This window comes from Cupressus sempervirens, chromosome 10, assembly GCF_028749045.1.
Source record: "Cupressus sempervirens isolate cs-2001-9-10 chromosome 10, ASM2874904v1, whole genome shotgun sequence".
In the NCBI taxonomy this organism is placed as follows: domain Eukaryota; kingdom Viridiplantae; phylum Streptophyta; class Pinopsida; order Cupressales; family Cupressaceae; genus Cupressus; species Cupressus sempervirens.
Window position 1 is genome coordinate 101025144 of NC_143127.1, and position 26794 is coordinate 101051937.

Here is a 26794-nt window from a genome sequence, read left to right on the forward strand (position 1 = left end):
TAAAAGCTTTTCATACTTTTCTTAGTTTTTTAAAAAGTTAATTTTTATTAATAACCTTGAAATATTGCTTCCAATTTCAAATGTTAGTTGGTAATTCATCTTAACTTAGTTTTAGGAAGCTTCAAAAAAAATTCATCTTTTTTGAGTTGTTTTAAAAAATTACCGAAAAATGACAAAAAATAGTTTTATGAAAAAACTACCAAAAATGGTAATTTTAGATTTGTGTTTCCTTTCACTGTAGGAAAAGAGAGTTGGGAAGATGAATAAAGAATAATTTGGAGTTCTAATATTTTTTTGTGTGTTATTTCTCTCTTATGTTTCTGTTAATTATTTGAGGAATATAGGCTACATCATTTGGTGTTAGAGCTTAGAAGGTCTGGGAAAATAATATTTTTATATTTGTGTGGTTATGAGTTTATGTTTATGCAGGCTGAGAAGATGAACTAGTTTCCAAAAATCAAGGCAGAAAAGAGAAAAGATCCACTTGTGGCAAAAGGATGGACTCATTTGAAGAGTTGGATTTATTAATGAAGTATTTGCAGAAGAGGAAAGAAGAAAATAAAATAAAAGAGTGAGAGGAAGAGATGAGATGATTAGAGTTGAAAAAAATGTTAAGAGAATTACACTAAAGTTTTCAACAATTGAGAAAGCTAATGGAATTAGAAATGCAAAAATGGTACCTACCAGTCAAGAAGAAGATCAGATGGCCTATTCAAAAGATTATTTAGAAGAAGAAAAGGAAAGAAGAGACACAAAATATAAAGGAAGATCCAAAAAATGAAATGGTGAGTATACCAATGACTATTTTGACATCAAGAATTGAAGAAACCAAGATACACATAGTAGTGGGAGAGTCTTTTTGTTATTTTTAGCCTTATGTTCAAAATGAGCAAATAGAAATGGTTATTTATAATGAGATGTCTAATGAAGATGTTTCATATTTTTATAATGAGGTATGTGAATGTTCCCAAAGGTATTATGTTAATTGTGGCAATGATGGATATTTTAATATATTATATGTTGATGACACAAATGATTATGGTACAAAGGTTTATACAAAAGAAATGAAATTTTGGAGTTTAAAGGCTAAGAAGATATTGAGTAGAATATGGATTAAGAAAAATAAGAGGAGGAGGGATCCAGTGACAGATGCAAAGATGAATGAAAAAATGTCAAAAAATTGGAAGACAAGGAAGAAAGAATAAACTTGCATTCCTTCAAATCATTAAAATCAATGTTTGATACAATAGAAGGAAAAGGTCTAGAAAATCAACTATACACATTCAATAATCAACTTGCAGGAGCTGCATTCTTTCAACCAAAGGAGAATGGTGCAGGAGCTTTTAGTGGCTTTCTAATGCATGATCTTTTAGTAGTTTTCTTTAAAGCTTTCAATGCTTTTCTTAGTTTTTAGAAAGTTTTTTTTTTTTTTTTTTTAAATGAATAGTCCCTTCCTTATATTAAAAAAATACAATAAAGTTACATATTCACAAAAAAGGGGCTGGGGAAAATAGGATCACCTTGCAAGTTCATATGGCCATAGGCTAAAAATCAACTATTCATCAAAAAAAACTTTTAGAAAACATTAGAAAATTTAGAAATCCTCAAGCTGCCAGTGCAACACCAACCGAGGGAGGAGCATCCTTATCATCAGAGCCCCACCTCAGGGTAGGGTGTGTAGATGGCTTAGGGGGAGCCCATCCGTCATCAACAACAATATTATCTTCATCTTTCTCTCCCTTAGGCTTGGGAGGAGAAATGGATAAGTCCAGCTGGGGAAACACCCACTTGGGGTTTGAGTGCGTAGAGGGCCAACTGGTAGTAGGAACAACAAGAGGAGCCATAGGGGACCACCCTGAACTAGACCTTCTGGGAGGTGAGGCAGAGTGGTGCTAACCACTAGAACCTCCTAAAGAGCATCACTGACCAAAAGCACCATTGCTGGGAGAGCAGTGTGACTGAGAGTGAGGCATGTATGAGTGGCGAGAAAATTGCTACATCCTTGATGACAACTGTGAGGAGGAGTACAATCATCAGAGGCCAAATCTAGCAAAATACGAGCTACCGTACAAAGGGCATTTCCCTAATGAGCCAAAAGCTCCTATAATTGAGCCACCTCCAAGGCTACTTTATCTATTTGCACCTGAATCTACAACATGACATTGTTATAAATACATGCTTTAGTACACATAGCCACATTAATGTCAAGTGTGTTGTTAAAGCATAAATAACTGCATTGTGGTCTTTCCAAATGGTAAATAAGATCTCCAATCTAAAAGCATGCCATATCTGGGTGTACTTGAAGGGTATTTGAGTATTATCACCCAAAACAACCATATGCCAAGAAAAAGGTTCTAGGTAGAAGGGGCGAAAGAGATCATGGATCCATTGCCAATAACACTGAGCTCGTCTATAGAACCAAAAAATGTGCAAAAAAGTCTCTAGTTGACCACAAAAAGGGCAACAGGGGTCAGGAACTCTGAGGTGCTATAGCTAGGGGTCCAAAGGTGAGCCCTTGAAAAGAATACACCAGGTGAAATGCATAATTTTGGGTTCAATAATGGCATGCCACATAGTGGAAAACCTATGACTCCAAGTACGGTGAGAAGATTGCAAATGACATCATTGGTTGAGAACATCAACCATAGGTAGATGAGGAACCAACCAATAGTAGCCTAGCCTAGGCTTATAGTTGGTTATTGGGGTGTCTCGATACCAGTTCCAATCTTTCCACCAAAGGCAAGAGGATTGAATTCCCACTTTATGTAATAAATGTGGAGGCACCACAACAACTAGAAGATTAAGAGTCTGTCGATCTGGATGAGTGAACAAGAATTGTACTTTCATGTCCTCCCATGATCATAAGCTCATAGTAACTCTAGAGAAAAGAACTTTAGGGGTCCTCATGCCACATCTAAAATAATGCAGAGCACTAGCCCTATGCACCTTAGCTAGGGGAACACCTTGGATAACAAATAATGGTCACCACCAGAGATTGTGCTAGTTCATGGAGAGCCCATCTCTGAACCCATTACCAACCTAGTGAAGCTAGGGCTTAACTACTTCCCAGGCTTTCCAAATACTCTTGGCAACAAAAGTACCCTGAATTTGGATAGATTCAGTGGTGACAATAAGGTTCTAAAACCCAATCCCCTTCTAGGCGGGCCAGTGAACCAAACAACCTGAAGAATGTAGTGCCTGCCCTAGTTCGCATTTTACTATTGTTGCTAAACTCTTTTAGGACAGTTTTATGTTGATGATTATTAGTAACATTATCTTGAGATTATCAGATATTGTTTCGGATTTAGTTTATTATATGATGAGATTACTTGGTACTTTATAGTTCATGTATGCATGATGATTATTCAAGTGATTTCAATTATTAATGATGATTAGTTAGATGATTTATTATCATATGTTTTTTCTTATGGATACTTACCCCATACTTGCATGTGTATGGTGTGCATGTTTGTTTTCTTTCTGTATGACATTTCTGATGTGGTTAAGGAAGGGAGTCATAGTCACCTACTAGTCGGGATCTACATAATGCACCACTTCCTGCCATTGGCTATTTAGCTTAGTATATATTGTGTATGTACATGCGCAAATTTTATGCAAGTTGTAGGTACTAGGTATCGACTTCCCTGAATTGCCAGGATGAGTGTACCCTATCGCATTATCTCAATGGTAAGAGAGGGGAGATAAATTCTCAAGTCCAAATCCCAACCCTTTAAGCCATTTGTCCTAATTGAAAATTAGGACAAGTATTTGAGTCGAGTACCCTCCGAATATGTTGGATGATGTAATTCGTGATATTAACCCCTTAGTTTGATTTTGTATGTGTTTTTCTATGATGGGTTTTCATATTTTATTTTATGAGTTCTTCGTGTATTTGCTATTAATTAAGTCTAATTAAAAGATTTAATTAATGATGTAATTAAATGGAAAATTAATATGATATTTATTTTATTTAATTAATTGGGAAATTAATAAAATAAAATAATTAAATTTGAAGATAAAAGTCATAAGTTTAGATTTGGAATGTGATAATATTTATTTAATTTAATACTAATATATTTAGAGTACATTTTTAAATAAATGTTAAATAATATTATTATTTAAGTTAATAAATATTTTATCAATTAAGTTTCAAAAATAAATTTAAAAAGTGGAAAATATATTAAAATTATTAAAAGATTCTAGATCACGTGATGCGTGTATGTGATTCAAATATATTAAGATAAAACAAGTGGATTTAATAAAGTGAGTGCATGAGATTTAAGAATTAATAAATTAATTTGAAAGGAGAAAAGTGAATATTAAATAAATTAATGTGCATTATTTTAATATTTATTCACATAGGAGTATGTGAACTCTCGGGAGTTGTCATATAGACAACACAAAAGTTTGCACTCTAATTATGCACGTGTTGTCTACACTTAGGAGTTAGCACATTATTTGAGCACATGGTGTCTACAAGATTATAGACACCTCATCATATTCAACTTCTTATTGTGGAAGTTATGTGCTTAGTTGTCATGCTTATCTCTTAGTTCTTTCTAGACACATTCTAGATGCATCTTAGAGGCCTTTATATAGAGGCTCTCCTAGTGTGTTTGGACAAGCTAAAAGGTATTCGAGAAGCTCATATGCTTCTACATGCTCATATGCTTCCACAAGCACTTCTAGTCACTTGGGGGTTTCAGTTGGTTTGATTCTTGGAGGAATGACAAATGTTGGAGAAGGAAGGGATTTTTTTTCTATGGACTTCTGAGGCATAGCAAATTAGCATCAGTATCTAGGTGCACTCATGATTTTTGCATATTTCATTTGCACTCTTTCTTTTCCTGTCGCAATGCAATTCTGGATTTATAATTCTGTATGCTATCTTCGTATCGCCACTAGACTTCCTATCGCAATACAATTCTGGATTTATAGTTATGTATGCTATCTTCCTGTCGCCACTAGACTTCCTATTGCAATGTAATTCTAGATTTATAGTTCTGTATGCTATTTTCCTATCGCCACTAGACTTCTTGTCGCAATGTAATTCTAGATTTATAGTTCTGTATGCTATTTTCCTGTCGCCACTAGACTTCCTGTCGCAATGCAATTCTAGATTTATAGTTCTGTATGTTATCTTCCTGTCGCTACTAGACTTCCTATCACAATCCAATTCTAGATTTATAGTTCTGTATGCTATCTTCCTGTCGCCACTAGACTTCCTGTTGCATAAGCTTTTTATTCTGCCACTGCAATAGGTTTTAATAGAATCTTATTAGTATGCATTAGTTTTATATGATTTATTAACTAATCTAATTAAATTAAATTTAATTAAGATTAGATAATAGTAGAAGAAGTGTAATTAATTATTAGTCAATTTAAGTAAATGGATTTTTAAATGAGGGAAAATTAAAAGAGATATTAATAAGTGTTTAGTGGAATTAAATAATTGTATTGATTTCACTTAAAATCAATGAGGATTACTTTAAATAAATGATTGTCCTTGAAGTGTTTTAAGGAAATTGTAAACTAATTATTTGGAGGTTGATAAGTATTATTCTAATGTTTTGAGTAATGTGAATGATTTTATCTAAAAGTTAATGGGAACTAGTTCAATGATTTAAATAAGTAAATAATTATCTTTTGACTATTTTAGAAAATTATTTTAAAACAATGGAGGGATAATTCTATGTTGACTTGGAAATTAAACGTAGAATTTTATACAATTGAAGTATACTTGAAACAAAAATTGAAACCTCATATTTGGCTTAACCATGTGATTGCGAAAGCAAACTAAATATGTGTATGTATCTTGTTCTTTATGCTATCCATGTTTGGGGTTTGGGTGGTCCTAGAGTGTTGACCAGTTAGGTTGTTATCAGAGGCTTGGGAGTTATGCGAATGTGATGACATGTTGATGTTATCTTTTTAAAAACCCAACCATGGTAATGTGATGGCATGCTCTATGAGATGTTGTATTTACTATTTAGTTGAGGTGTATGTATTTGAGATACTGACCTAACCATTTTTTAGTCATCGATCAGTTATACTTGGGTTAATTTCCAATCGCCTTGATGGGACTAAAGTGTTTATTTGATCTTGATGATGTTATGTTGTGACTTGACCATTTTGGAGTCTTCGATCAGTATTACTTTGAGTTACTTTTTGGTTGCTTGTTGAGAACCAATGGATATTGTGATTATCAGTGATACCTTCAGTTGCCAATAGAGAACTGTTGTGGTCATGATTATCAATGGATGCTTTTTAGCTAGTCATGGAGATTTGATGCTTTTATTATGGATTATCTTTTGGTATTTTTCCAATCACTTGTATAGGAGTGTGGTGATTTTGTGATTTATGATTCTATGAGCTTAGGGTAGGTTATCTACTTGTAGTGTTGGGAAGTGGCTTGCAATGGGGGTCGGGGCCCTAAGTGGCTACTAGGGTAACTCATTGTCAGCTATTTAATAAGTGAAAACATTTACACTAAATGGGGATTAAATGAACCTAATAAGATAATTTTTTATTCTTGCCCATGCCTCGAGTGCTAGTATAGACTAGGATGAGAGTAGAGAGAATGCTTGGTTGTGACCTTGCATTCCATAGTATGCATCATCAGTATGAGAGGATACTAGTGGCCACATAGGGATCACAGGGGGCCGGGGTCTATTGAGAGACTACCAGGGTAACTTTAGCATGATCCGTGCGATGAAACTTTTTTGATTACATAGTAGGTTTCCTACATGTCTTTGTGTGCCTCTGGGAGTAGATGTCAACTTGTGTGTTGGAACCTTTGAGTTAGCATACTTTTAAGATTCCTGGACTTAGAGAGTATTTGTGTTATGTGATTTGATATCCTATTTGAGACTTGAGACTATCTCCTCATCATGGTGGTAGTGGACCATTTAGGTTCCACGTGGTTGGGTGGTAGTGCTTTTTTAGTCTTACCATTTGAGATCCATCTATAGACACCGTGGCTAGAGAATTCTTTGTTGGTATTTATCTTCATTCTATTCTTGGATCTTATGATGGATGTTATTTACTGGCACGTATCCTTATATTGATGATTAGCATGTGATAGATGATGTTGTTTACTTATCTTATGCTTTACTTTACATGATTAGATTTCTTTCTGCATATGATGTAGTATGTTTTAGGAGTGACATCCTTACTATGATAATACTGATGATCTCTTCGGTGACTTGGGATATTATGTGCAAGGGATGGCTAGGGCCCATGATGGTCTAATGATGCTATTTACGGTTGGGAGGAACCGTGCATTTAGATAATTATGTGTTGTGTTTATGATTTATGGTTATCTGTTATGATGAATGTTTATATCTTCTATGATGATGTATCATATATGACATGTGGTTTCATTTACTTTATTGTACTTGTATCATAGATTCGATGAGGATGATGTATCTTTATTTTTACATATATATATTCTTTTAAGCCTTTTATACCCTGTGACATGTGCAGTGGATGATTGAGCATTTTAAATAGGCATTCGAAAACAAATGTATATTATGGACATTGGACTTTTTAATTATTCTTTCATGTGGTTGAGGTAGTGCTTAGACTTAGTATTAATTAGATCAAATGTGACTCAACATATTGTGATCCTTAAGGAATGTAACCTATTTTGTATGCTTATGTATGCTTTTGGTTGAATGTATGTTATTACTTCCGCTACTATGTGTTTGAAGTGAATGGTTTATCTTTCATCATTAAAAAAAAATTTTTTTGGGCAAAATTAGTGAAAATTTAGGTTAATTCTTTTGGATCCCTTGGAGGGGTGTTACAAATGCAATATCTTGACAAAATCTTCCAGGCTTCATTGCTAGAAAGAGCTCAAATCACCCATTTAGCACATAAAGTAGTACCTTGCTTCTAGGTGGACAACAAGCCTAGGCCACTAGATTCTTTGCGAAGACAACAAAAATCCTAGGTGACTCTATGAAAGTCCTGGTGAGAAGCATCTAATGCCCAAAGGAAGTCACATAATAAGTACTCGAGTTTAAGGTAAGAGGCCTTTGAAGGAGTGCAATAAAAGGAATAGTATACATGGGTGATGGCCAACACTTTGGAGCAAATTTGGAATTTCCCCACAAGGGAGAGAGGTTTGGTGATCTAATACTCCAACTTCTTCTCTATTCTAGCAAGAATCACATTCCAGAGCTCTACAACAGAGGCTTGGAAGGCAAAAGGGATGCCCAAAAAATGAAAGACTTCCCCATGCTGAACCCATTTCCATTAATATTTCTCAAGCCAAGCAGGACGGGGAAGGGAAGACTACCTATAGTGAAGGGTTTTGTGCCACTAAATAGCAAACCTTGAAGCAAGACAAAATGTGTCAAGACATTGCAAAGTGGAGGCAACATTCTCTTCATCCTCTATAAGAGTGAGGAAGGAGTCATTAGCAAAATGACCATTCACAAGTTGATTAGGGGAATCCAAGAGGGAAATACCCCAAACCCTCCTTTGTGAGATGGCATTTGCAAGCAAATACCCAAAACCTTCTACTGCCAATACATATAAAGAGGGTGCCAACGGGCATCGTTGTTGAATTGATCGATAAAGCCAAAAATCTTGAGACTAATGGTCATTAATGGAGATGTAAGTAAATGCATCCTCAAAAAGCATCTAGACTGACTACAAAAAAGTAGGGCCAAACCCAAGAGCCTAAAGCATTGCAAGGATGAAAGGCCACTCAATCTAATCATAAGCTTTGGCAAAATCAATTTTGAGAAAAATGGCCTATTGCTTGGAATGTCGAGCCCATTCCATCCTTCCCCAGACAAAAAATATATTGTCCAAGATATAATGGGATTTGATAAATCTCATTTGTTTAGGGTGAATGATCTAACAAAGAAGATGATAGATTTTAAGAGAGAGAGCCTTGGCAATGATTTTGTAGGAGACATTCAACAAAGTGATAGGCCTCCAATTGCATATGTCTTTTGGGTCACCCAACTTAGGTATGAATTTAATATTCCCCTTGTTAATAATATTTCCTAGAGAATGGGAATTGTAGACCTCAAGGTAAACCTTATGCAGGTCTGGTCCAATCTCATCCCAAAATGTTTTGTAAAATTCACAAGGGAAGCCATCACAACTAGGGGCCTTATCGTCTACCATGGAGAATACAACTTCCTTGAGGTCCACTAAAGTGAGCTTCTACTCATAGAATGCATATTGTTCTGGAGCGAGTCTTCTAGGAGTGATAGCCAAACAAGCTTGCGAGGCTTGGCTTCGGGCTACCAAGGGACCTTGTGTTGTGAAATTTTTTTCATAGTGGCAAATGAAAGCTTGGAGAATGTCAAGAAGCTCACAAAAGGTGTGTTGACCCTCCCAAATGCGTTTGATCCCCACCCTAGAATGGCAAGTCCTCAACGCATTGAAAATTTCCTTGGAAGCTTGATCACCAACCTCCAGCCAATGACGGCAGGCTTTGAGTTGAGCTCCTTGAGCAATATAATTGTCTACAACCTGCTTCTAGTGGTGAAGGTTGACAAGCCAAACCTGGAGATCTGTATCAAATAGATTCATGACAAGAGCTTTAGTGGCTGTATGAAGATCTTTAGTAGTGGCCTCATAGGATCTCTTGTGGTAAGTGGCTAGTTGCCTCCTATAAATGTGAAGAAACCTTGTAGTATCGGTGATGGCATCATTCCACCACTAAATCCACCTAGAGGAAGAGTGGGGCCTAGGTTCAAGGTTCCAAGTTTGTAAAATATGAGCGACAGTGAGCAGATGGGACAACACTAAAGTATTAAGGTAAAACTGAGTTTTACAATTATGAGGAGGGGCAGAATGCCAGGTAATGGAGAAGTGGATGGGAAAATGGTCTAAAAGAGTCATGTCAAGGAGTGGAGTGATAGGTAGCAGACTTGTGTGAGAAAAAGAGAAAAAAGGACTAAGTGGAAATTATAGCATGGTCCAACCTTTTAAGGACCCTGTCAACTCCCTCTCAAAAGTTGGACCATGTGTACCAGACACCATTAGTTTGGTGGCAACAAAAATTGGGATCAAAATGACCCAACTTGCTCCACATGAAAAACTAGGCTTCTCACTCTCCAACTGACCATCAAAAAGGTAGAAGGCCCACTTTATCAAGAGCTAGCTCAACCATATTAAAATCTCCATAGAATATCTAGGTGGACGGTGGCAAAGAATTAGCTAGCCACTATTGAGATAATGGGTGTTGCACAGATTGCATAATATTGTTATTTTATTATTTTATTTTATTATGTAATGTTGTCTCGAGATGGACGTGCAACATGTAAAGATTCCCATGGAATATTCTTGATGAGTTGTATTGTAACATTGTGATAATATTTTATGTAATTATTTAATATTGAGGGAAAAGAATTAAATGTCCAATATTAAATGTGGGGTCAGTGGGCTAGATAGCACATAGTTTTAGCACATGGTTTATGTAATACCACTTAGTAGTTTTTGTGGGACTTGCTACTATATAAGCAGCCACAAGGGTAGTTGTTGTAGAGAGAGAGAGAGAAAGAGTGACAAGGAGAAGACAAAAGGCAAGAGTCTAGCGGGGCAAGGCTTGACAGGTTAGCCAAGGGAGCATTTGTGAAGGTTGAAAGCATGGCATGGGATGTGTGGATTCATGCTTGTTCACATAGTTTTCTCGGTCGTGGCTATGGCCATGAAGGCTTCCATGGTTTTATGGCAATGGTATTTTTTCTGAATAATACATGATGATGGATGCTTTTGGAGGCTGGGTTTTTCCCTCAATGAGGGTTTCCCAGGGTATATCTTGTGTTACAATTTTGTGGGTATGTTGTCTATTCTCTTACATGTGGATTTTAATTCCGTGTTTATTTTAGATCTATTATGGGTTATGTGGAAATGGTTATATTCTTTATTGCCAAGTTTCCTTACAAGTGGTATCAGAGCTATGGTTTTATTATTGTAACCCTAGATTGAATCCATGGGAATGCATGAGAGGATACAAAAGAAAGGGCAAGATATATGAATGATTTATTGCAGATCTGAGGGTTTTGGATTTGCTGTTATGATGGGATGTTAAAAAATTTGGGCATGTGAAATTGTTGGACAAAAGAGTTTTTGGGATGTTTCATTTAAATGAGGGCTTTGGGGGGTACTTTGCAGAAATGACCTCCTGGGTAAAAATAGACCTCACCATTGGATCTGGGTCGACATTTTCATAAAATTTGATATATAATATGCCCTAGTTTGGCCATGTTAAGAGGAAATGAAAGAGTTTTTTAGTTTCAGCCCATGATGGCCATCAAATTTAATCCTGTCGGAATTTTCGTCACTAAAAAAATAAAAAATGAAAAATCGTACTGAAAATGGTAAAAAGATTGTCTTAGTAAAACGACCATAACTTTCTCTCAGAATATCAAATTTCAGAGTTCTTATAGGCGTTGGAAAGATAATTCAGAGAACTACAACATGGTGTAGGTTTGGTTCTATGATTTTGAAATTTTATCAGGTTTTAAGAGCCCTAAAGTCAGATGTTATTTATTTTGAGCATGGATTAGGGCATAACTTGGGCATACGAAGTCGGATTTTGGACTTCGAGTAGTCAACGATAAGCTCTTGGAGAGCTCTACAAATTGGTTCAAATTTGGTGTAGGTTTGGCATGATTTATTTGTTGATATATTGATCTGAATAGTTTATAGGTATATTTTGACTATGGTAACATTGTGAGTTTATGGCATTGGAGATTTAAGATTTGATGTCATTGTATACTCAATTCATATTTCAAATTGGTCTCATGATGATATGGTTATCAATGTTTGAATTTGGATATGCATGATGACTTGTTGGGTCTACAAGTTGTGTAGTGTTGTAAGCGGTTTATACTTACAGGTTGCATTTATAGCTTGGTTATGGGTTGTCTTTGCCCATTGATCTTTCATTATTGATGCATATTCAGATTGGTGGCTTGGATTTGGGTTGTCTATGCCCTAAGTCACATGATTTTATCTTCATGTAGAAGGGATGAGATGTTGTTACCAGAGACAGTCATGGTGGAGGATTGTGGTTGACTATTTTATGCTGACAGGTTGGACATATTGAGAGCCAGATGCTCGGTTCATGGATGTGATCATGGTGTCATAGATTTTGGCATGATATGATTGGTTATACAGGTACATCCTTGATGTTCATTAGCTTGGATTTTCTGATTTGGTTATGGTGGTATATCTTCTTGGTTGAGGATCATGGTTATTTGGTTTCTTTTGAGGAGCTCATGATGTGCACTTTGAGTTCTTTGATGGTTTGATGCCTTGGTTGATTCTCATGGTTAGAGGATGGATTTGTTCATCATATGTCATGGATAGCTTGGATACATGGTTTAGTGGGAGCTTGTGACAGTGATGGGGTGACAGTGCAAGATTAGTTCCTAGTTTGGTTTATATCTTCTTGGTTTGGAGAGGATGGATTTTATGATGCCATAGGTGACTTGGTACCACAGTTGAGTGGGAGTTGTTGGCATTGATATATTTATTGAGTTTTTGCAGATGTTGGAGGTTTGTCTTAGATCCTGTTGCTGCAGAAGCATCTTTGACATTTGCATGGTGCACTTGTTATCTTCATGGTGTGTGAAGATGGTTAGATCTCAAGGACTCATGGAGTTCTTGGTTATCTTCATGGTGTGTGGAGATGGTTCTTCCTGGTATGTGGAGATGGTTTTCTTCATGGTGTGTGGAGATGGTTGCATCTTGAGGACTCACAGGATTCTTGGCAAAGGTGTGGTTTATATTTTTTATTTGGCATGTTATCCTTGGTATGAGGATGGTTTCTTTATTATGTCATGGTATACTCTTGATACGTGTTTAGAGTTGTGACATGTTATGGTGTGTTCATATGGAGCATGTTATCTCTTTAGTTGAGATGGTTAGATCATGTTGTCATGTTTATGTTCCTGAGGCCATGGTTGGAACTTTGACATTGATCTTGGTTTAGTTTCTTAGTATTGAGTACACTGATCATAAGCTGGATACTTCATGATATTGCTATGTTGCATTTGGAGTTGGCATGGATTGATTGGTTATAGGTGCTCATGGATACTTAGAGACGGTGGTGACGCTGATTTCTCTTGAATTAGAGATGTATTTGTTGGGATGATTGATGGTTTCAGCAAGAAGTCCGAGGGGCAGTCACCTGATATGGATTTGAGAGGAGATTGTTCTTAGATGAGTCTTGGTTGGAGACTTGGGTATCTTGATGAGCATTCTCATTCCCCACTCTTGGTCTACTCGACAGTTTGCTACTTGAGAGGTATAGCCCATTGTTTCTCTCAGTTGCATTATATTTATGCTTGTCTTTCATGGATATGGATCTTGAGCTATGGTACATGAGTTAGTTTCAGAGGGTTCATTTGAGAGATGGTTTAGCATTGGTTATCTCCATATGCATATGTTGTTATGCTAGTTGAGTTTGGGAGATGGTTTTATATTGGGCATATTCCTTGGATTAGGAATGGTTATTCCTTGCTTTAGGAATGGTTTTATTGAGTTTGATCTTCTTGTGAGAGGCTTACATCCATGATTAGTTATATGGTATGGTTTGGGTGTTGTTGAGGCTTCTTGTTGGGGTTTTATGGAGGAGATCATACTTGCACAATTTACATCTAGAGGTGTGTGTAGAAGGACATGATACAAGTTATGATTTGCATGGTTTCTCTGATCTCGGTTATCTTCCTGGATGTTCAGTTTTGCCTACATTGGATTTGAGATTGGTTAGAGATTGTGATCACTGGTTTGTGCTTATGTATGTCATGTGAGAGATGACATGGTTATTTCTTTATCTCTTTCCTTTGTTGGTTGTGGTAAAATTTGAGAGACTATTGGAGACTTGTTATGAGAGTTGTTCTTGCAGGATATCATTTTATGTATTGTGGATGTCCTTGATACTACATGGATTCACTTCTTTGAGATGTTGTGAGTGGATTGGTTATAGATTTGACATTATCTTTTGTAGTGGGAGCTTCTTGGTATATATGTGGCAGGTATTGCTCTTGAGGCTTGTGATTGCAGGTTGCAGATTGGATATGTCGGTGATATGAGATTCACTTGTTATACCTTTGAGGTATGGATAGTTGGATGGGTTGGCACTTTTCTGTGGGTACTATTTCAGCTATGGATATTTTGACAACTATGGATACATGCGATTACCTTTGGATTAGGTTTTTGTGCTTGGAATTTCAGTTGGTATAGGATTTTATAATCTTCTAATGTGACAGGTTGGGTGGTTTTCTCTTTGGATGGCTTCTATGTATGTCCAGTGGGAGTGGCATAATAGGAGGTGAGATCATTCATGTTTGAGATGCTGGATACTTTGATTTTGTCGTGGGTACCAGGATGGAGCACTTGGTGTATTTTGATCCATGATGGTGGATGTGTTGGGAGGGATTGTTCCCTTGTTCATTAATGTGGCTATGAATTGACCCTATGCAATGTATACAACAAGTGGGAGATTGTTGAGATAATGGGTGTTGCACAGATTGCATAATATTGTTATTTTATTATTTTATTTTATTATGTAATGTTGTGTCGAGATGGACGTGCAACATGTAAAGATTCCCATGGAATATTCTTGATGAGTTGTATTGTAACATTGTGATAATATTTTATGTAATTATTTAATATTGGGGGAAAAGAATTAAATGCCCAATATTAAATGTGGGGTCAGTGGGTTAGATAGCACATGGTTTATGTAATACCACTTAGTGATTTTTGTGGGACTTGCTACTATATAAGCAGCCACACAGGTAGTTGTTGTAGAGAGAGAGAGAAAGAGTGACAAGGAGAAGACAAAAGGCAAGAGTCTAGCGGGGCAAGGCTTGACAGGTTAGCCAAGGGAGCATTTGTGAAGGTTGAAAGCATGGCATGGGATGTGTGGATTCATGCTTGTTCACATAGTTTTCTCGGTTGTGGCTATGGCCATGAAGGCATCCATGGTTGTATGAAAATGATATTTTTGATGAATAATACATGATGATGGATGCTTTTGGAGGCTGGGTTTTTCCCTCAATGAGGGTTTCCCAGGGTATATCTTGTGTTACAATTTTGTGGGTATGTTGTCTATTCTCTTGCATGTGGATTTTAATTCCGCATTTATTTTAGATCTATTATGGGTTATGTGGAAACGATTATATTCTTTATTGCCAAGTTTCCTTACAGCCACCTCCACAAGTGTGAGCACTCAACCACATCATTAGGGGCATAAATATTGACAATGCCAAAAGAATGATTTTGAAATGATAGCAAAATCTAAACAACTCTTTGCATGGGGTTAGAACCATGGGAAATAACAAAAGAGAAAAGTCAAGGGGAGAGGAGAGTGACAACACCACCTCAACCAACTTCATTATGAGAAGCAAAACTAACACCATCCAACCATATCACACGATAAGCTGAGTTGAGAAGAAACCTAGACACTTTGACTTCTTGTAGGCATAGAACATCAATATTGCCAAGTCTTTACTTGGTATCATGAACAAAATATTTTCTAGGGAGGCCTATTAGCCCTCGCACATTCTAGGAGAGAAATTCATTATAAACTAGCTTGCAAATTCTCCTCATCCTCAAGTGAGGAAAAATTGTTATGCAAGCAAGTAGAGGATTCAAATGAGGGGTCACCCAAAGTGATGGCTCTTCATTTATCCCCAATGATAGCAACTACATTTTGGCCTTTAGGGCTGCGAGAGTGATGGAGAGGAAATCATAGAAGTTGCTTGAGGTGCACAAACCCAAGCAACTTGGACCTCTAGTTGTTTTGTCCCCTATGATGCAGGGTTTGAAATAGGTGGTAGCACATCAATGGGAACCTCTAGTGCTATGGGCACAAGAGGAGCCACACTAGAGCTAGGATGGCTAGGTTCTTGAGAAATAGGACTTGGCTTAGCAACACCCTTGCCTTTCTTGACAACCATTGTCCACTCATTCTTTTAATGGCTAGATTCGGCTTGGGTTCCTACACTGAAGAGTGATTGGGCTCAAGAAAAGGAAAATCCTTTATCTTATGGCTAGCAAATTGACAACAAAAGAAACTATTTAGGAGATTCAAGTAAAGTACCTTTTGGGTAGAGGTGGTAGCACCAATATGAATTTTCACAGATTCTTTAAGGTCCTAGAGAGGTCAACCTCAACACAGACCCTCCACTAAGGGCGGGCATTAAAAATTTTTTCCAGTTCCACACAAATTACTTTGCTCACAATTTGGGCAATTTCTAGGAGAAAAGACTAGCAAGGGATGGGCAACCTAGGGAACTCTACCCAAACTGGAACCCTAAGTTTGTGGTCATCTGAGATGCAAAAGTTGTTTTTTATTAATAACCTCTAAATATTACTTCCAACTTTAAATGTCAGTTGGCAGTTCATCTTATCTTAGTTTTACGAAGCTTAACGAAAAACTCAGCTTTTTTGAGTTGTTTTTAAAAATTACCAAAAATGGCAAAAAATAGTTTTATGAAAAAACTGCCAAAAAATAGTAATTTTGGATTTGTATTTCCTCCGTGAGAGAATTGGAAAGATGAATAAAGAATAATTTGGAGTTCTAATATTCATTTTTGTGTTCTTTCTCTCTTATGTTTCTTTAATTATTTGAGGAATTTTGGCTACATCATATGATGCAGGAGCTTTTAGTGGCTTTCTAATGCATGATCTTTAGTAGTTTTAAAAATGCTTTTAATATTTTTTTAGTTTTTAGAAATTTGATTTTTATTAATAACCTTGAAATATTACTTCTAATTTCAAATGTTAGTTGACAATTCATCTTATCTTAGTTTTAGGAAGCTTAAAAAAAAAACTTAGGTTTTTTTGAGTTGTTTTAAAAAATTACCAAAAAAATGACAGAAAACAGTTTTATGAAAAAACTACCAAAAATGGTATTTCAGATTTGTATTTCCTCTCATTGTAGGAGAAGAGAATTGGGAAGATGAATAAAGAGTAATTTGGAGTTCTAATTTTTATTTTTGTGTTATCTCTCTGTTATGTTTCTATTAATTATTTGAGGAATTTTGGCTACATCATCTAGAATTAGAGCTCATAAGGTTTGGGAAAATAATATTTTTATATTTGTGTGGTTATGAGTTTATGTTTATGCAGGTTGAGAAGAGGAACTAGTTTCCAAAAATCAAGGTACAAAAGAGAAAAGATCTAGTTGTGGCAAAGGATGGACTCTTTTGAAGAGTTGGATATATTGATGAAGTATTTGCAAAAGAGGAAAGAAGAAAATAAAATAAAAGAGAAAGAGAGGAAAAGGAAGGGGAATGAGGAAGAGATGAGGTGATTAGAGTTGAAAGAAATGTTAAGAGAATTACAACAAGTTTTCAACAATTAAGAAAGCTAATGGAATTAGAAATGCAAAAATGGTACCTACCAGTCAAGAAGAAGATTACATGGTCTATTCAAAAGTTTATTCAGAAGAAGAGAAGAAAAGAAGAGACACAAAAAAATAAAGGAAGATCCAAAAAATGAAATGGTGAGTATATCAATGACTGTTTTGACATCAATAATTGAAGAAGCCAAGATAAAACATAGCTACAAAAGAGTCTTTTTGTCCTTGTTATCCTTATGTTCAGAATGAGCAAACATAAATGGTTGTTTATAATGAGATTTCTAATGAAGATGATTCAAATATTTTTAATGAGGTATATGAATGTTCTTAAAGGTATTATGTTAAATGTGGCAATGATGGATATGTTGAAGACATAAATGATTATGGTACAAAGGTTTATATAGGAGAAATGAAATTTTGGATTTTAAAGACTAGGAAGATATTGAGTATAATATGGATTAAGAAAAATAAGAGGTAGAGGAATCCAGTGACATATGCGAAGATGAATGGCAAAATGTCAAAAAATTGGAAGACTAGGAAGAAGGAATAAACTTGCATTCCTCTTAGTTAATAAAATCAATGTTTGATACAATGGAAGGAAAATTTTAAGAAAAGAAGCTATACACATTCAAAAACAACTTGTAGGAGTTGCATTCTTTCAACCAGAGGAGAATGATGTAGGAGCTTTTGGTGGCTTTCTGATGCATGATCTTTTAGTATTTTTAAAAAGGATTTTAATATTTTTCTTAGTTTTTAGAAAGTTTATTTTTATTAGTAACCTTGAAATATTACTTCCAATTTCAAATGTTAGTTAGCAGTTCATCTTATTGAAATTTTAGGAAGCTAAAAAAAAAATTTAGTTTTTTTTTTGATATGTAACATTATTGGTATTATATTGATAATTAAAGAGAGTTACAATATAGTGGTATGGCCAAATTGCTTACAGCCTTAACTACCTGATTCCTGGCCATACTTATACCATTACACACAAAATTATAGTATGAACACTCAGTAAAAGACTAGACCACCCATCCCATATAAAAAAGAACAAAACAAAATGAAACAGGGTATTTGCTTGCATTCACCAAAGTCACCACCATCTGGTATTGTTATTGCTTGAACCACTGTGCAACTTCCTCATGAGTAAATCTTGGTGTTGAATGATCATCCATCATCGAAATCCCCTGCCTCTCTTGACGATGTTTTCCACAATCCCCCTCTTCTTCGAGTAGTGAGGCATCCACCCAGACTCCCTTTGATGAGGACACACCCCCCTCCAATTGGTTCTTCTTCACTATTTGGTGGCATAAACGTTTTTCTGGAGTGAGCATTCTCCCAACATGGCCTTAATGAAGCCTCATTTATTCTCCACTGATGCCCAAATATGCTCTGTCAGAAACTCCACTACCTTTTTCCATCCTTGCTTTGCTTTGGGGATATGGGCACCTTGTGGATTTGAGGAGGTTCACACAACCCCAATGGCTAAACTAAAGAATCCCCTCCACCAATTAGCCTCCAAGGCTCTAGACCCATCTCAATACTTATGCCTAGGACAACTCTCTCAATTATGTTTTCTAGCCCTAGTAGCCACTACCTATCTAGACATGCAACAATAATACAATGAACCTCCTCCTTTGATTCCTCCACCATCAATGTAAGTACAACAAATAGAGATGCCACATCTAGGTTGGATCTCCTCTTCCAAAATTTATTCATGCATTCTGGCCCAAACATCTATTGCACTCCCTTAGGGAAAGCTAGGTCATCAAACACAAATATGTGTTTGAGATGTCGCGTGGTAATCTAGCCTTTGTAGGTCTACATCTGAGAATTAAAGCCCAGAACAAAATTTTCCTCCATTTCTATCGCGGTAGGAAAAAATGAGTTTGGCCTTCCTTCTATCTAAATTTATCATCCTTAGAACTCTCTGGAATCAAAGTACTAAGGAAAAAAAATAGTCAAGCTAGCACACGTAAAGGATTGGGTATCTCTACATTCCATAATATGATTTAATACCATTGGAAGTAGGAATCACGATGCCTTCCCTTTAAAAAAACCTAAGGAGAAAATTTTCATTTGTGATTTATTGTATCTAATGGCCAAACAATAATTCTCTCTTTAATCTAATGCAAGGTGGCTGGTCAACTAAATACCTCAGTAATAAAGGATTAGACATCGTTCTACATTAACTTTATGATTAGATAGAATCATGTATTTTCCTAAGAATAATATACTAACTTCATTTTATTTGTCAACCTAGGAGCATAAGCTTGAGAGGATGGTTGCAAAGTGTATGCTCTAATTTATCTTTAGGTCATTACAACTAAAATAGGAAAGAAATACTGAAGGAAACTAAGCTAGGAACTTAAACAAAATTTTCTTTAAAGCTTAGAGTAATGCTGCAAATAGTAAATCTATTTATGAACTTATGCTATAGGAACAATTCAATGATTCTATTATCAATGGCTACAAGAACAACATAATTCTACTTTGTAAAGAAACAAACAAAGAAATAAAATCTATTCTAACAAAGCAATTCACTCACCAAGTGGGGCCCCTTAGATGAGTGAACAGAAAAATGATCAAGTCTAAAAGTGGAAACTTGAACTCTGTATTATATTCATTCATAACAAGAGATTACATCTAAAAATAATATTACACACTACTAAACAGAATAATCTATTCTATCTTCCTTCCAGTCAAAACCAAAAAAAATCTCCTTTCAAGGTTGCATCAAAAATTATTTAAAGCAAAGCTATAAAAAAATCCTACTCCTACGATTACTCCAATAATGAGGATAAGTTATAGATCATAAAGTTTACAATAGAAACATCATTAACTATGTTTTAGCTCCTTCAAAAATATAGCAAGTTGAGGAAGCTATCTTCATGCACTATGATAACAAAAATCACTAAATAATCTACTTATGCAGTGATTCATCAATCATCTAGTTAGCTTTGACTTAGAGCTAAAATTCTATCTTAAATATGCACAAAAAACACCTAGAAAGCATTAAATGCAACAACTTCTACATACATATATTCATTTCATCATCAACGTTAGAAAAGGTATAATGTTCAAATTATCACTCTTGCAAATCCTACGGCTATAGGAACAAACCTACCCAAACATAGCATGGATGAGAAAATGTTTATCATCATGTAATATTGCTTCATTAAACCGTAGAAAGCCATAGATTTAAGCAAACACAACATATCTGAACAATCTATACTTCAATCTTCATGCCTTAACATATAGATAGTATATTCATAAAAACATAAGTTCTTTTGCTTAAACCATAGAGTCATAAAATGTTTCTTGCAAGATAAATATCTAAAAACAAGATATAAGGTTCTCAAAATAATGGCCTTTTAGAGGCTCACCATTCCCCTCAATTGAACTATTCCTACTCTCCTGCAATCATGAAGTTCCTGATTTGGGTCTATACTCTTCAATCACTAGGTTTCCTTTCACTTGGTTCATCCTTCACATAATCAAAGTAACCATAATTTGTCTTGAGCCTCTTCTAGTGCCAAACTACAATAGTCATGTCATGATATTATGCATTGTCATTTACTACTAGTAGTAGTTGCAGGAAAATTGGTTGATACCTTAATGACAACCAATGTTTGCATCAATTTCTCCCCAAGTCGATATACAAAGGAATCCTTGTTTTAGAAAGAGTCATATTTTGTGGAGAGTGAGGTTCTCTTATTTTTAGATCATGTGACATTCTAAGCCATCACTACCTTGAGGCAATGATTTCTATTTCAAAATTTTGAGATAAGTGTTGTTCCTAGTTTGTAAAAGCGTTTTCTCTGACTATACTCACCTTACCATGTCTTGCAAGATTTCCCAAAATAGAAATCCAATCTAGATATGTTTGTCTAGAATGTTGAACTTTTGGCCCAATGAACAAAGGTGTTGTCATCTCATTCTCCTTGTAGGGTACAACTTGATGTTCTCTTCTTATTTCATTCTATATCCATGAAATTGCTACCCTTAACTGCATATCCCCTACATATAGGATTGGGTTCCATTTGGTGTCATTAGGCACTACCACATTGTGAAGATACAATTCACACAATAAATTTTTCAAGGCCATAGAAATAGATTAAAATGCATCATAAAACTCATGTGGGGTACAGACAAAGGGGTTAATACCTTCCATAGCTCTAGTCAATTTGTAATTTTCAAATTATTCTTTAAGAAACGAAGCATATACTGGCAATGGTGACCTACATTCCATTAACTCGGGAATCAATCCTATGATCTACTAAATTCTTCTCTTCAGAACTTCATTGTGATCTGAAATTTGTTTCAACTCATAGCTTTTCACATTAATAACATGCTTTAGCTTTTCTTTCTCCAATTTCCATTGAAATTTTTCCCATAATAGCTATTGAAACAAATTAATTCTTGTAGACAAAGGTGTGGATAGATTTGGTGGTGGCAATGGCTCGTGATTAAAAAGATCTATCCATTTAGGCACCAAATGATGAGTTTTTTTGACATTTTGTAGTGTGGAGCACCCTCTTTTTCTTATGACAATATTTGTTTCCTCTTTTTCTTCCTTGTTGGATTCTATGGCTGCTGTAGCTAATGTATGCAACCCTTCTTGATCCAATTTTTCTAATACTTCTTTAACAATTTTAGGTCTAAATTCTAGATAATCCTCTAAAGGGAGTTCTATATAATTTTTACTAATGTCTTGCATAGAAGGGTTTTCTTCAAATTCCTCATATATTTCAAGCTCATTAGATTCCTTATCACTGTTGATAAGCACACGATTAATACTACACTCAACTTTAGGTGGTAGATTCTGTGTTTTTCTCTTAGTTTCACTAGCTTCAGTTTGCTACATTTTTCCTTTAGAGAGGACTTCTTTTCACTTTCAAACACTTTAGAGGTAACTATAGGAGCAAAGTCTTCTAGAACCCTACTCTCGAAAAGTCTTGCACTTAGCCTCATGGGTGGTGTTGACAAGCTTGGGGAATTCTTTCATTTCTTCTTGCTTATAGGTGTTTCTACCAAGGGCACTTTAGGAGGTTTTTCTAGGTCTTCCTCCTATTGAGAGTGCAAGGGTTCATTAAGATTACTTTCCTCATCTAGTTCTTCTAGCCTTTCTTCTTTAGGTTCCAAAATTTTACCTTTGTCCTTCTCAGTGGAAAACCTATTCTTCCTAGATGATGGGGCTTTAGGAGCACTAGCAACTTCTACCCCTTTTCTTTTCTTTTTGTTAACAATGGAGGGTTCAACCTTGTAAATCCTCTTGTTAGTTAGTTTAAGACTAGATAGAGAGGCTTTAGGAGCATTTTCAGCTCTAGGGACAACTTTATAGAAACCTATGGATGTTCTTTCCCTTCATCCTACACCTTGGCCTCTAGTGTCAACCAACCTAGGTTCTACCTCCTTTAACTACAAGAATTCCTCCCATGACCCAATTGCTTGTTTATTTAATTCCCTTTCTACAAATAATTTTATTAGACCAAGGTGAGAGATAGACTAATCACTTCTTGACTGCACTAGGGAAGTTTGCTTCTTAATAATGTTAAATAGGAAGTTGGGAAGGTTTACCTATCTATAATCATGCCATAGGTAAGCCAACATTTTGAAATGTAGGGCATGCAAATATTTGTAATGTCCCTTACATATGAAATATTAGATGATAAACATAGCGGGTTGAATAAACTTCGTTGGCAAGGATAGCCTAGAAGTACCTTATTTCTTATTAATGTCCAATGGGAGGTCCTAGTGTATATTGAATTGTTCCCTAGCCATCTTCAAGTCAAACTCTTTCTCCCAATTTTTTCCTTCTTGGGGCAACCTAGTGACTTCATCTATCACCTCCTCTTAGAACTCGATTTTTAGACCTTTAACCACTACAACACCATCCCTTAAGGTGGTCATAAATTGAAGAGCTACTTCATCAAATCCATTCAAACTAAGGCAATAATCCAACCATCCCCTTCTCCTAAACATTTTAGAGCTGACTACATCTCCTAAAAGAATTCGAAGATCAATAGGCTCATTCCTATATATACCTCCACCCATGGTTAATTATAGTTGAATTGTGGGCAAAACCCTGATGTTTCAAAGCTAAGTAGATCAAGGTTTACAACACTGGCTCTAGTTTTTCAAGAAAATGGTGTGTACTTGAGAAGTTAAATGCACCATATCTCATAATATCCTTCTTGCATAAAATTTCATGATTTTCACTTGTGTATAGGTCCGTCACCCAAACACATTGCAAATCATTATTAAAAGTTAAATAACTACTTTTAATGTCCTTAATTGCATAATGATGCAATAATAGAAGGACAAGTCACCAACATGTGATATTAAATATACACTTATTTCTAGTCATCTCAATGCACTTTGAAGGTACACGTGATTTGAATTTTTTTAATATATAAAACATTTAAATATTTCCCTCCCTTAACTAAATGAAGACATGGGTCCCACTAGGCCAGGATAGACAAGAGCGAACAATTACAAATAATACCAAATTGTAAAAAAGAATGAATAAAATAAAATAAAATGTATGCAAAGTTATGTGGGAGGTACCTTACAACTATTGCAGGAAAGATGTTCTGAAAAGATCATCAGAATTGACAGAGTGATGGGATGGAATGGTAAGATGGGAGATAGAAAAGTTGAAGTGCAATGGATGCAAATAAAGTACTTCCAAAAAGGAAATGTTTATTATGAATGTATTGATTAGAGTTAAGAACTAGCAAGAGTCAGGGTAGAAGACCAAGATTTAGTGGCTACAGGAACAAAAATATCCTCATTGTGCGGGAATCATTTCAGGAACTCTTCATAGCTAACTAGTTTATGGTAAAGCTTGAGATGATGCCCATTGACAAGCAGTTTAAAGAAAACATGATCAATTGTAGATAACTAAACTACTCTATTTGGAAATATGACAACAAATTCATATGGTCCTAACTAGTGTGTTTGTAACTTCCTTGGATTATGCTAGTACTTTGAGTCATAAATGAGTGCCCAATCACCTACAACAAACATTTTCTATTTGATAAACTTGTCATGCCACTATTTCCTCTAGTATCAAATGAGCTTAGTATTGTTCAATGCAAATTTCCTCCATTCATCAATACCGTTTAAATTTAGGATTCAATCCTATTTTTGCAATATTGAGTTCTATCTCAAGCTGAAATGTAGTCTTCAATGTTTTATATTCAAATTCAATAGGCATTACTGCTAACTTACCATAAACAAGCTCAAAGGGAGTAAAACTAGCTGTGAACTTCCAAGTGGTTCTATAAGCCTAGAGAGCTTTAGGAAGGCATGTGGCCCAATCCTTCTAATGAAGTGTTATAGTCTTGGTGAGAATATATTCCAACTCCCTATTAGTAATTTCTACTTGACCATTAGCCCAAGGATGATTTAACATGCCTGATAGTATACTCCTTTATAAGAGATGTTATCAAATTTGATGTAAACTGAGTCCCTTGATCAGATGTCAATTGCCTAGAAATGCCAAATCATGTAAAGATGGATTCATACAAAAAATTTTCCATGTTGATATCCCTTGGGTGTTTCATTGGTTTAGCTTATGTCCATTTGGTGACATAGTCAATGCACACCATAATGTAGGATTTTCCTTGTGAAGTAGGTTTAATGGGTCCTACAAATTCAATCCCCCATTTGTCAAAGGGTGTGACAACTAATTGAGGCTATAGGGGCATTTCATCTAACTTAGTGGGTCTTCCCATTTGTTGACTCTTGCCATAGTTCTTTGTATATCTGGTTCCATCCTTGTGCAAGCTTGGCCAATAATACCCAATTGTTAAGATTTTGAAGGCCACTCTTTTGGTTGCAAAGTGACCTCCATAGGGCTCATCATGATAGGCCTTCAAGAAATCATATGTTTCATCTTATTTTAGACACCTAAGAATGACTTGATCAGGGCTAGTATAGAATAAATCCAACAATCCATGAATAATTAAAGCTCTTTTTTGCTAGTAGCTTTCTGACATGGGTAGAGAAGTATACTGGGATTTTGCTTGTGGTAAGGTAGTTAACAATATCTACATACCATGGGTTTTGTGTGACCAACAATAAAAGGTGCTCATTTGGAAAACTATCATCAATGGCTACAGGATCATCAAAGACATGCAACTGAGAGAGAAAGTTAGCTACCACATTGGCCTTACTAGGTTTATCAACTATGGTGATGTTGAATTCTTGCAAGAGTAATAACCATCAAGCCAATCTTCCTGATATTATAGGTTTGTTCACGAAATATTTTATAACAAAATGGTTAGTGTGAACAAATATCTCATATCCAGTAATGTAATGTCTAAACTTATTGAGTGCATAGATGACCAAAAGTAATTCCTTTTCAATGATTGTGTAATTAAATTTTTTGCCTTACAAATTATTACTGATGAAATAAATGACATGTTCAATAGAGTCTACTTTCTATCCGAACACAATACCTATAGCATAGTTTGAGGCATTCATATTAATGTGGAAAGGCAGACCCCAATTGGGTCCTCACAAAATAGGAATTATGGTAAGAACTTCCTTAAGCTATAGGAAGGATGTTGCATACTTAGAGTCTCAAACAAATTTAGAATCCTTTTTGAGTAGGATGTAGAGAGGTTTTGCAAGTTGACTAAAGTTTTTAATAAATCTTCTGTAATATCTAGCATATCCCAAAAAAATACATACATCCTTCTACTTCTCGAGCATAGGCAAGGTATTAATGACTTAAATCTTTGCTAGATCTACTTGGATTCTTAGATGAAATGAAATGGCATAGCCCTTCCTCCTTCTCACTATTTAAAGAAAGGTTATAGTCCTGACATCTGTTAAGTACTATTTCTAAATTTTCTTTTGCTTCTTCAAAAGTAACACCATAAAAAATGAAAGCATCCATATAAATCTCCATATAGTCAGCAAAAATATCTGAAATAATATTGATGACAACTCCTTGAAATGCGGTTGGATCATTGCACAAGCCAAAAGGCAAGATTGAATATGAAAACATTCCCCATGGGCAAGTAAAAGTTATTTTTTCTTAATCTTCTAGGGCTATTTGAATTTTATTATAATCATTGAAACCATCTAGAAAAGAAAAATACTTTTTACCAACTAGGTTATCAAGGACTTGATCTATAAATGGAAATGGAAAATGGTCCTTCTTAGTAGTTGAATTGAGCTCCCTATAATCTACACAAACTTGCCATTTTCCTCCCTTCTTGGGTACTATGACTAAGGGTGAGATTCATTGACTATCAGAGATGGGGTATATGAAACTAGTACTTAAACAATTTTTGCAATTCATTCTTAATAATATCTTTTAAGACAGGATTAATTCTCTTCTAAGGCTATCAAACAGGTTTGAAGTCAGGGGTGATGTAGATCTTGTGAGTACAAAGCATAGGATCTAATCCTTTCATGTCCATGTAATCCAAATAA